We start from the raw sequence: 10393 nt of genomic DNA on the forward strand, positions 1-10393 counted from the left end.
ATATTCCAATACCATATTCTTTTGCTAACCCTTTAACAGAATGTTCACACTATTCAATAATTTCCAACTTTTCTGCCCTTTATGGATTATTTTTTTATATAGAGCATTAAACATTTTGTTTTGTTTACATTACATCTGTTAAGGTTACATGGGACTCTCCTGCATTAGCAGGGGAGTCCCACTCCAAAGAGTGGGTAATTATTGGGATTAACAAGCACCCAAATCAGATCAGATTTTGTCCATTGCATCCTTTATAATCCCTATGGGTTTAGTCCTCTTCATGGGGGGCTCCTTGGCGTGGTGAAGAGGCTCTTGGTCTGAGGAATTTGACCTATCGGTCTTCTTCCTCAGACCGAACCTAATTACCCCCGAATCTCCCCTCCCCTATCCCATCCTCCCCATCCTCCCCTTTTTCCTTTCCTCCTCCTCCTCCCCACCCCTCCCTTTTGCCCTTCCTCTTTTTGTCCTTTGGGATTTCTCCCACAGGCGCGCTAGTTCCTAGGTAGGGGAAAGGATACCGGGGTCCATCCCATTCCGTTGAGGTTCTTAGCGGTGGCGTAGTTTGCCGTGGAATCTGGATCGCCTGGGGATGTCCCGATCCCTCTCCGGTATCCCGGAGTAGCTTTGGGTGTCTTTCGGGCGACGAGTGTATCTCTGGAAGCCACCTTTCGGATTCCGGGGGTGGTGGCCGAAGGAGGTATGCTTTGTGGCGGATATCCGGCCGCCCTCTCTTTTGTCCACTGAGGTAGCTCGGCAGATGTGAGGTTGCTATCCCGGATTGTTAGTTTACTAGCATGATGGGTAGGGTATGGCACGGGTTCCATGCTGCATCTGCGCTACTTGCGGTGCTGAGGTCCTCTTGGGCGCGGAGGGAGATTTCTGGCCCTTTCATTCCTCCTAGGAACTATCCCTCCCCGGTCCCCCCTTTTTTTATTCTTTTTTTTATTTTTATTTTCTTTTCTTCTTTCTTTTTTTTCTTAAAAACAAAAAGAAAGAAGTAACCTAACCATGGCAGCCCTAGTCCATGAACCTGGTACCCCCGGGCCCCTTCTTGATACCGCACCCCGTTCTGACCCCGCCTCGTCTTTGGACCACTCTTCAGACATTCCTCATGCCTCTGTACCTATTGCCGGTGCTGTTTCCTCACCCGCTTCAGGTACTGAGGCCTCGACTGACTTCTTCGATTTATCGGACCTTCGCTCTCCTCTGACTATGCTTCCGGCCTCTCCCTCTACGGTGCAGCAATTTTCAAATCGCCGACCCGTTCCACGTCAGACCAACTCTGGTCCCACGCCTAAACGCCAACGACAATTACCTGCTGATGATACTTCTCCACCTTCTCGTTCTTCTCAGAAACGATCGACACGTCCTTCACTACCTTTCCACGCTCAGTTTCAGACTGAACAATGGACTAAATTCTTCACTTTACGACCAACTTCCTCTACTGCCTATCTTTCTGACCATAGTATTGGCAAGGCACTCCTACGCCATGTTGGTAAAGATATTTCTTTTCATGCTCTTAAGAGCGGTACGCGCATCATTACCGTACAGAATGCTACCCAGGCTCATGAGCTCTCTCGTCTTTCCCATATCGATACTGTTCCTGTCACTCTTGAAAAACATCATTCCCTCAATTCTTGTAGTGGTACCGTCATTCTGCCCCATACCATAGTTCAACAAAATTTCCAGACATGTGGCACTGACATTCTTGAACAGCTGGAACTCCAAGATCTCCCAATCCTCAAGGTAGACACTTATGTTCTTCCTGCCCGTGGGCGGAGACGATACCCTAGCAATGTGGCTCGTTTAACTTTTGACAGCCGAGAACTCCCATCCTCAGTTTATATAGCAGGACATCGGTTACAAGTTCGAAAGGTGATCCCTACACCACAACAGTGTAGAAATTGCTGGCGATTTGGCCATCCAGCGAAATATTGCAGATCTATCGCCGAATGCCCAGTCTGTGGTGCCGATGACCATTCTAATACGTCTTGCAATCGATCTCCCTCTTGCCTTAACTGTCATGAGGCTCACCCTTCGTACTCTCGCCGTTGTCAGGTCTATTTAAACGAGCGGGAAATCCGTTACCTCAAAGAGACAGAAGGTCTCCCTTATGCCATGGCAGTTTCTCATCTCCGCCTCCAAGGGAGACTCCCACGTGTTTCTTATTCCCGTGTTTCAAAAGGTCCCCCCACTTCTGGTATCCCATCTTCTACACCCACCTCTGTGGTTACCTCTCCCATAATCACTCCTGTATCTAATCCTTTTGCTGTCCTCGGCTCAGACGTCCCTACTTCAACGCCTCAGTCTAATCTCGCTTCTTCGAGTTCTCTCTCACAAGCCTCAGTATCGACGAGATCTCGTATGACACCTCCTCCCAATCGTCCCTCTACTTCTCAAAAGTCAAAAAAAGGTCCGTTAACACCTCCTACCCATCTTCCACCTCCTCATTTTACCCTCCCTGTCTCTGTCCCTGGTTCTTCCCCTCTCACTGGCTCAGTTACAAGTGTAGAGGTTCACCCTTCTCCTCGTACTGTACCTTCCTCCCCTGTTCCCTCCCAAGTTTCTTCCTCTTCTGCCACCTCCCAGGTTCCTGCCTCTTCTGTCCCCTACCACGCTTCTCCAGTTCCCTCCACCCTTTCGCCCCCCCCTACCTTGGTACAGTCCAATACAGTTCCAATCTTTACTCATCCTCCCCCTACCATTCCCAATATTGTCTCCCATACGACATCTCTGAATTCCGAAACACTTGAAGCAATCTCTGAATATATTGCAGAGACCAAACCATCAATGGACACTGATCCACCTTCCGCTTTTTCTCTCTCCTCTGCTCCATCTGCGCAACTCCTTTCTTCACAGCGCACCGTTCCTTCGCTGCTTGAACGTTTTCCACTGCCTCCGCATGTGGACTTTTCTAACCCTTCTAGTCCGTAGGAACCCTTACCTGCGGATTTCAAGTATCTTTATCATTGCCAATCATGGCCTATTTACAGTGGAATATACGCGGCCTCAGGGGTAATCGGGGTGAGCTTCAGATGTTACTCTCCCAGTTTGCCCCTGTTGGTGTTTGCTTACAGGAACCAAAATTACACTCTGCTGTTATTTCTCACATCTCAGGCTATAATTTGTTGTATTCTTCAGATCCTTTTCCTGATGGGACCTTTAATGAAAGTGCCCTTCTCCGCACTGATATTCCGTACCATCAGCTATTTGTTCATACTTCGCTGCATTACACAGCAGCCCGTATCCACATACATAGGTGGTATACGCTCTGTTCTTTATATCTCTCTCCTTCTCGGGCATTATCTATTCCGGATTTTGCCTTCCTTGTTTCGTCATTACCGCCACCGATTCTGTTACTTGGTGATTTTAATGCCCACCATTTCCTCTGGGGAGGGTGGGGGGGGGTCTCACTGTGATTCCCGTGGAATTCAGTTAGAGGCTTTTCTTGCCACCCACCCCCTCCATGTTTTAAATACAGGTACTCACACCCATTTTGATCCTCGGACTCATACTCTCTCTTGCATCGATCTCTCAGTCTGCTCTTCCTCCGCCGCATTAGACTTCACTTGGTCTGTTCTCCCGGACTTACATGACAGTGATCATTTCCCAATCATTCTTACTTCCCCTTCATATTCGCCACCTCTTCGCACCCCACGCTGGCAATTTAATCGGGCAAATTGGAAACTTTACTCACATCTAACTGTTTTTAAAGAGGTTCCTTCTTCGTCCTCCATCGATGAGCTTTTACACCTCTTCTCGTCCTCCGTTTTCACTGCAGCTTCTCATTCTATACCCCATACTTCGGGCAGGCATTCTCAGAAATGCGTGCCTTGGTGGTCTCCTGCTTGTGCTCGTGCAGTACGTTTGAAACGAGCTGCATGGGGCAGGTACCGGTACAATAGAACCACAGAGCGACTCCTTGATTTTAAACAGAAGCGTGCGATCGCTCGCCATGTCATCCGTGATGCTAAACGCACTTGCTGGCGAGATTATGTCTCCACCATCACCTCTGCTTCCTCTATGAGTGCAGTCTGGAAAAAAGTACGAAAACTGAGTGGTAAATATTCTCCTGACCCGGCTCCTGTTCTGCGGGTTGCCGGTGTTGATATAGCAAACCCACTAGATGTTGCCAATGAAATTGGCAATCATCTGGTCCGTATTTCTCAGGGACTCCATCTATGCCCCTCATTTCTTTCCTCAAAGTCTGCCAGAGAGTTAGCACCCTTGGACTTTTCTTCTCTCAGAGAAGAACAGTATAATGTGCCTTTTACACTTCAAGAACTGGAGGCAACACTCTCAGCTTGTCGATCATCGGCAGCTGGGCCCGACGACATTCATATTCGTATGCTACAACATTTACATCAGTCAGCCCTTGCAGTCCTATTACGCCTTTACAATCTTATTTGGTCACAAGGAGTTCTTCCACAGCTGTGGAAATCTGCCATTGTTCTCCCTTTCCGCAAACCAGGCACTACGGGACATGAAACCTCCCACTATCGTCCCATTGCTCTTACCAGTGCAGTTTGCAAAGTAATGGAACGCCTAGTAAATAGACGTTTAGTGTGGTATTTAGAGACACACAACAGTTTCGCCACTCCTTAGGCCTTCGAGGCAATCTACCATCCTTCCTTAAGAACTTTTTAACTGACAGGCATTTCCGTGTTCGGGTTAATAATGTGCTCTCCCCGGACTTTATCCAAGCTGAAGGTGTCCCCCAGGGATGTGTTCTGAGCACAACACTTTTTCTCCTTGCTATTAATGATTTGGCCTCTAGTCTTCCATCAAATATTTGGTCATCACTCTATGTTGATGACTTCGCTATTGCCTGTGCAGGCGCTGACTGTCACCTCATTACAGTTTCTCTCCAACATGCAGTCGACCGTTTCCAATTGGGCCACCACACGTGGGTTTAAATTTTCCAGCACTAAAACCCACCAAATCACTTTCACTAGACGCTCTGTCATCTCCGATCATCCTTTGTACCTCTATGGCTCCCGTTTCCCTGAACGTGATACGGTCAAGTTTCTGGGCCTCCTCTTTGATCGTAGGTTATCCTGGAAACCTCACATTACCTCTCTGAAGGCAACTTGTCACAGCCGGCTGAACCTTCTTAAAACCCTTGCTCATCTTTCATGGGGAGCTGATCGTCGAACCCTCCTTCGCCTACATTCCACCCTTATTTTATCGAAACTTGATTATGGTGACCAGATCTATTCAGCGGCATCTCCTGCTACTCTCTCTAGCCTTAACCCCATTCATCACCAAGGATTACGTTTATGCCTTGGTGCTTTTCGCTCTTCCCCTGTCGAGAGCCTCTATGCAGAAGCGAACGTTCCATCCTTATCCGATCGCCGTGATGCCCACGCTCTCATGATCTCCGCAATCCTTCCATTTATAGAATGGTCACTGATATTAGTAGACATTCTTTATTTGTTCGCCGCCCCTGTTTACTCCGTCCCTTCTCTCTTCGCCTTCATTCGCTCTTGTCTTCTCTTCAACTACCACCTTTCTATGTACATGTAGCATCTCACTTTTCCCTACCCCCCTGGGAAGTTCCAGCTGTTAGTCTGTTCTTTCTCCCTCCCTTGCTCGAAAGCCCAACTGTCTACGGTCGCTTCCCGCTCTCTTTTTCTTGACCACTTTCACTCTCATTCTCATGCCATTGCTGTGTACACAGATGGCTCTAAGTCTTCTGATGGCGTAGGATTCGCAGCAGTGTTTCCGGACAGCGTCGTACAAAGGCATTTACTATCTTCGGCTAGTATTTTTACTGCTGAATTATATGCCATCCTTACAGCACTTATCCGTATTGCATCTATGCCTGTGTCATCATTTGTGGTTGTCTCAGACTCCCTTAGTGCTTTACAGGCTATACAAAAATTTGATACACCTCACCCCTTAGTCCTCCGTATCCAACTTTGGCTACGCCGCATCTTTACCAAGCATAAAGATATTGTTTTTTGTTGGGTCCCTGGTCATGTTGACGTACAGGGCAATGAACAGGCAGACACTGCTGCGCGGTCAGCAGTACATGACCTACCAGTTTCTTCTAGAGGTATTCCATTTACGGACTATTTTACTGCAATATCTTCCCACCTTCACACCCGTTGGCAACAACGTTGGTCTACTATGCTCGGCAACAAACTTCAATCTATTAAACCGAGTATAGGTTACTGGCCGTCTTCTTATCACCAGTGTCGAGGTTGGGAGACTACTCTCTCCCGTCTTCGCATTGGCCATACTCGTCTTACTCATGGATATCTCATGGAGAGGCGTCTTGCTCCTCTCTGTGAGAATTGCCAAGCTCCATTATCAGTCAGCCACATTCTGTTGGACTGCCCACTTTATCAACGAGCACGCAGAATTTACCTCTGTCGTCGTCTTCGCTCCGCTGCTCTCTCTTTACCTTCCCTTATCGCTGATGGACCCACCTTTCATCCGGACTCTCTCATTGACTTTTTGACAACAACTGACTTACTTCACAAATTTTGATACCTTCAGCCCTTTCTACTTCAATCTCTTGCTACCCTCTACCCCCGTACTATCCCCTGCCCCGCTGTTTTCTGTAACCTGCTGATCATCCCCCCTCCCTTCTGCCATCCAATTCCCTTGCTTCCTTCCCTACCCTGCAGCGCTGTATAGCCCTTGTGGCTTAGCGCTTCTTTTTGATTATAATAATAATATGGGTTTAGTGCTTCGTGAATACAGTAATGTCCATTACACCTGGGTTGTTGCTTCACCTGTATCTGGATTACTGAGAGTTTATTAATGAATTTATTTTAGTTGGTTGAGGCTTTGTGTACCCAGTTATCCCTTCTGATGAAAATCCCAACTTAGGGGTGATTGTATCCCAAGGATACACTCACCCCAAAGTTAGGGAATCAGGCGAATGCTCGGTATAGTATACACTTGACCTGTATATATATTTTTTTTTTTTAGAAAAAGCACATATTAGTTATATACCATATTGTGTGTATGTCTTTAAATATTAAAGCCTTTGGTTAGTTTAAGTATAAGGTGCCTGTTAACCATATAAGGGGTGATAGCATAGAGTATATTACTTTTATATATACAGTATATATAAAATGTGTAATGATAGATGTGAACTCCCCACGTGCACGTGTAAATGTGCTCAATCTATGGGATTAGTACATCCCATTCTGCCCACCTCCCTCCCAATGGTGTATGACCCTTATTGTAATATAGGATTAATAGTCATTTCCTTCTAAATAAGAGCCCATATTAAGAGCAAAACTATGGCTCGGAGAGTTGTATGCGACTTTTTGCTCATTAAATGTGGCCCAGCAATAATAATATCCACGACAGTAAGTAAACCTCGCAAACCATGCTTGGCCGCTCCTGCAATATTGTTTCTGTTTTTGTTATTGGGTGTACTCTAAATATTCATTCAGTTTTAAACCATATTATTGGTTGATATTATGAAGGACGAGGTAAATCAGAGAACTGATGGAGGAAAAAAGGTGGGTGGTGAATTGAGGTATCTCTGGAGACAAAGAATGTTATCCATGTGTGATCATGGGTTATGAATAATACAGTAATGAGGAGGCTGGAGGCAGTGAAGTTGTCATATCTACAGGCAATGTGATGTGTAAATATCATGAAGAGAATTCATAGTGTAGAATTAGGAGGAGGCATGGAGTTACTAAAAGTATTATTCAGAGGGCTGAGGAGGGGTTGTTGAGGTGGTTTGGTCATTTAGAGAGGGTGGAGGAAAATAGGATGACTTGGAGGGTATTAAAATCTGTAGTGGAGGGAAGGAAGGGTAGGGGTTGTCCTAGGAAAGATTGGAGGGAGAGTAAGAGGTTTTGTGTGCAAGGGGACTGGACATACAGCAGGCATGTGAGAGCATGTTAGATAGGAGCGAGTGGAGACGAATGGTGTTTGGGGACTTGAGCTGTCGAGTGTGAGCAGGGTAATATTTTGTAGAGATATTCAGGGAAACTGGTTAGCCAGACTTGAGTCCTGGAGGTGGGAAATACAATGCCTTCTTTTTAAAGGAGGAATTTGGAATATTTGCCACAGAGTGGCCTCTAATCTGTTGCATCTGCATACCTCTTCAAAGACAGTGGTAGTCTGAATGATGGTGCAAGTGTTTTTTTTTTTTTTTTTTTAATTTTTTTAATCACCCTGCCTCAGTGGGAGACTGCCAGTGTTAAAAGTTATGTAAATACTTTGTATTATTTGTGAAGTTTTCATTTACCAGTACAAGTGTAAGAGGAGAGGTATACCGTTTAGGCATGTCATTTTTTACTGAACTGAGGTGTTAAAAGTAAAGAACAAATATGATTTACTGTTAATATACTACAAGGAATTCTTCACTAAATAAATATTTCAAGTTTTTCAGTGCATTCATCTATCTGGGAATAAAATATATTATTATTATAATCAAAAAGAAGCGCTAAGCCACAAGGGCTATACAGCGGAATAAAATATAGCTATGCTTTATCATTTATCTTCATTTATTCCTGAGTGGTTTGATAATCTGGCTTTATGCATCCAAGTTTATCTGGTAACTTTTGGAGACTGCTACATTATGCCTCCTTAAGAGTGACCCACTTATTTTCATTAAACTAGGGATTGTTGTAGAGTAGCATAGCCATAATTTGCTAATTTTAACCCTCAAGGGACATCGTTTGATCTTTATTATAAATAAGGGGAAGCACTTAATCCTTAGGATTCATAATGCTTTGAGATCAGGAGACAATCTGGTTTAATCTAAGGGGAGGACAAGTCCAGTTCCTTGGATCAAGAGCCTCTTATTAGCATTAGGGAAATTCACTGGAGGAGTTTCCTTACAAGTTCAGGATATCCATATAAAAACAATTTAGTTATGCTGAAATAAGAAGGAATGGGTTATTCAGGATGGGTTATTAGTGCTTTCCATGGCAACATTCCATAGTAAAATTAAAGGCTGGAGGGACCTAGCTCTGTCACAGCAACAAGGATGACTAGTTCATCTTGACATCATGGGGCAGCAGTAAATCTGTAGGGATTACACAACACGTGTGTGTGTGTGGGGGGGGGGGTGAGAATGGAATGCATTCAGGCTTAATTCAGGGAATTAAAGCACAGATCCAATTCCATAGATCAAGAGCTCCTCACCAACATCAAGGAACCTTCCTTGAGGGGTCATCGACAATTCATTTAAACAGTTCCTTTGAATTCACATCCTCATATAATATAATTATGGGGGAGCACTAAACCTGTAGGATTATATAGCCCATGTGGGGGGGGATGGAAGGTATTCAGACTTAATTCAGGGAACCAGAGCACAGATCCAATTCCCTAGATCAAGAGCCCCTCACCAGCATCGAGGAACCTCCCTTGAGGAGCACATCCTCATAATAGCTGTCAAATCGGCTTTGAAAAACAAAAATGAATACGATTAGCATTTCATAGTTTTCCAGGAGTGTGATCAAGGCCCACCATTGTAAACACGTAATAATGCTGTTTCCTAGCCAGTTATGGCAACCTGACAAAATGTTTCACGGAATATTTCTAAGTTTTTTATTTAAACTGTTGAAACAAGAAATGCAATAAATAACAAGTAACTGTGCCTTTACATAAGCAAATATTTCTTAGCAGGCGTGCATGAGTGTGTTCGACAGGAGTGAATGGAGACGAATGGTATTTGGGACCTGACAATCTGTTGGAGTTTGAGCAGGGTAATATTTAGTGAAGGGATTCAGGGAAACCGGTCATTTTTATATAGCCGGACTTGAGTACTGGAAATGGGAAGTACAATGCCTGCACTCTAAAGGAGGGATTTGGGATATTGGCAGTTTGGAGGGATATACAGTGGACCCCCGCTTAACGATCACCTCCAAATGCGACCAATTATGTAAGTGTATTTATGTAAGTGCGTTTGTACGTGTATGTTTGGGGGTCTGAAATGGACTAATCTACTTCACAATATTCCTTATGGGAAAAAATTCGGTCAGTACTGGCACCTGAACATACTACTGGAATGAAAAAAGTTCGTTAACCGGGGGTCCACTGTATTGTGTATTTTTATACGTATATACTTCTAAACTGTTGTATTCTGAGCACCTCTGCAAAAACAGTGATTATGTGTGAGTGAGGTGAAAGTGTTGAATGATGATGAAGGTATTTTCTTTTTGGGTATTTTTTCTTTCTTTTTGGGTCACCCTGCCTCGGTGGGAGACGGCCTACTTGTTAAAAAAAATATAATTGGTTTACATTATTATTATTATAATTAAAAAGAAGTGCTAAACCTACAAGGATCATTATAAACCAATTCTAAGTTTGGTATTCCCTTTATTTAAAAAATATTATGATTGATACAGTATTTATTAAAACTTAGGCTAAATGTATATGGCAACATTATAACAAGAGATGTTGTTCAGTG

This window comes from Cherax quadricarinatus, chromosome 1, assembly GCF_038502225.1.
Source record: "Cherax quadricarinatus isolate ZL_2023a chromosome 1, ASM3850222v1, whole genome shotgun sequence".
Classification (NCBI taxonomy): domain Eukaryota; kingdom Metazoa; phylum Arthropoda; class Malacostraca; order Decapoda; family Parastacidae; genus Cherax; species Cherax quadricarinatus.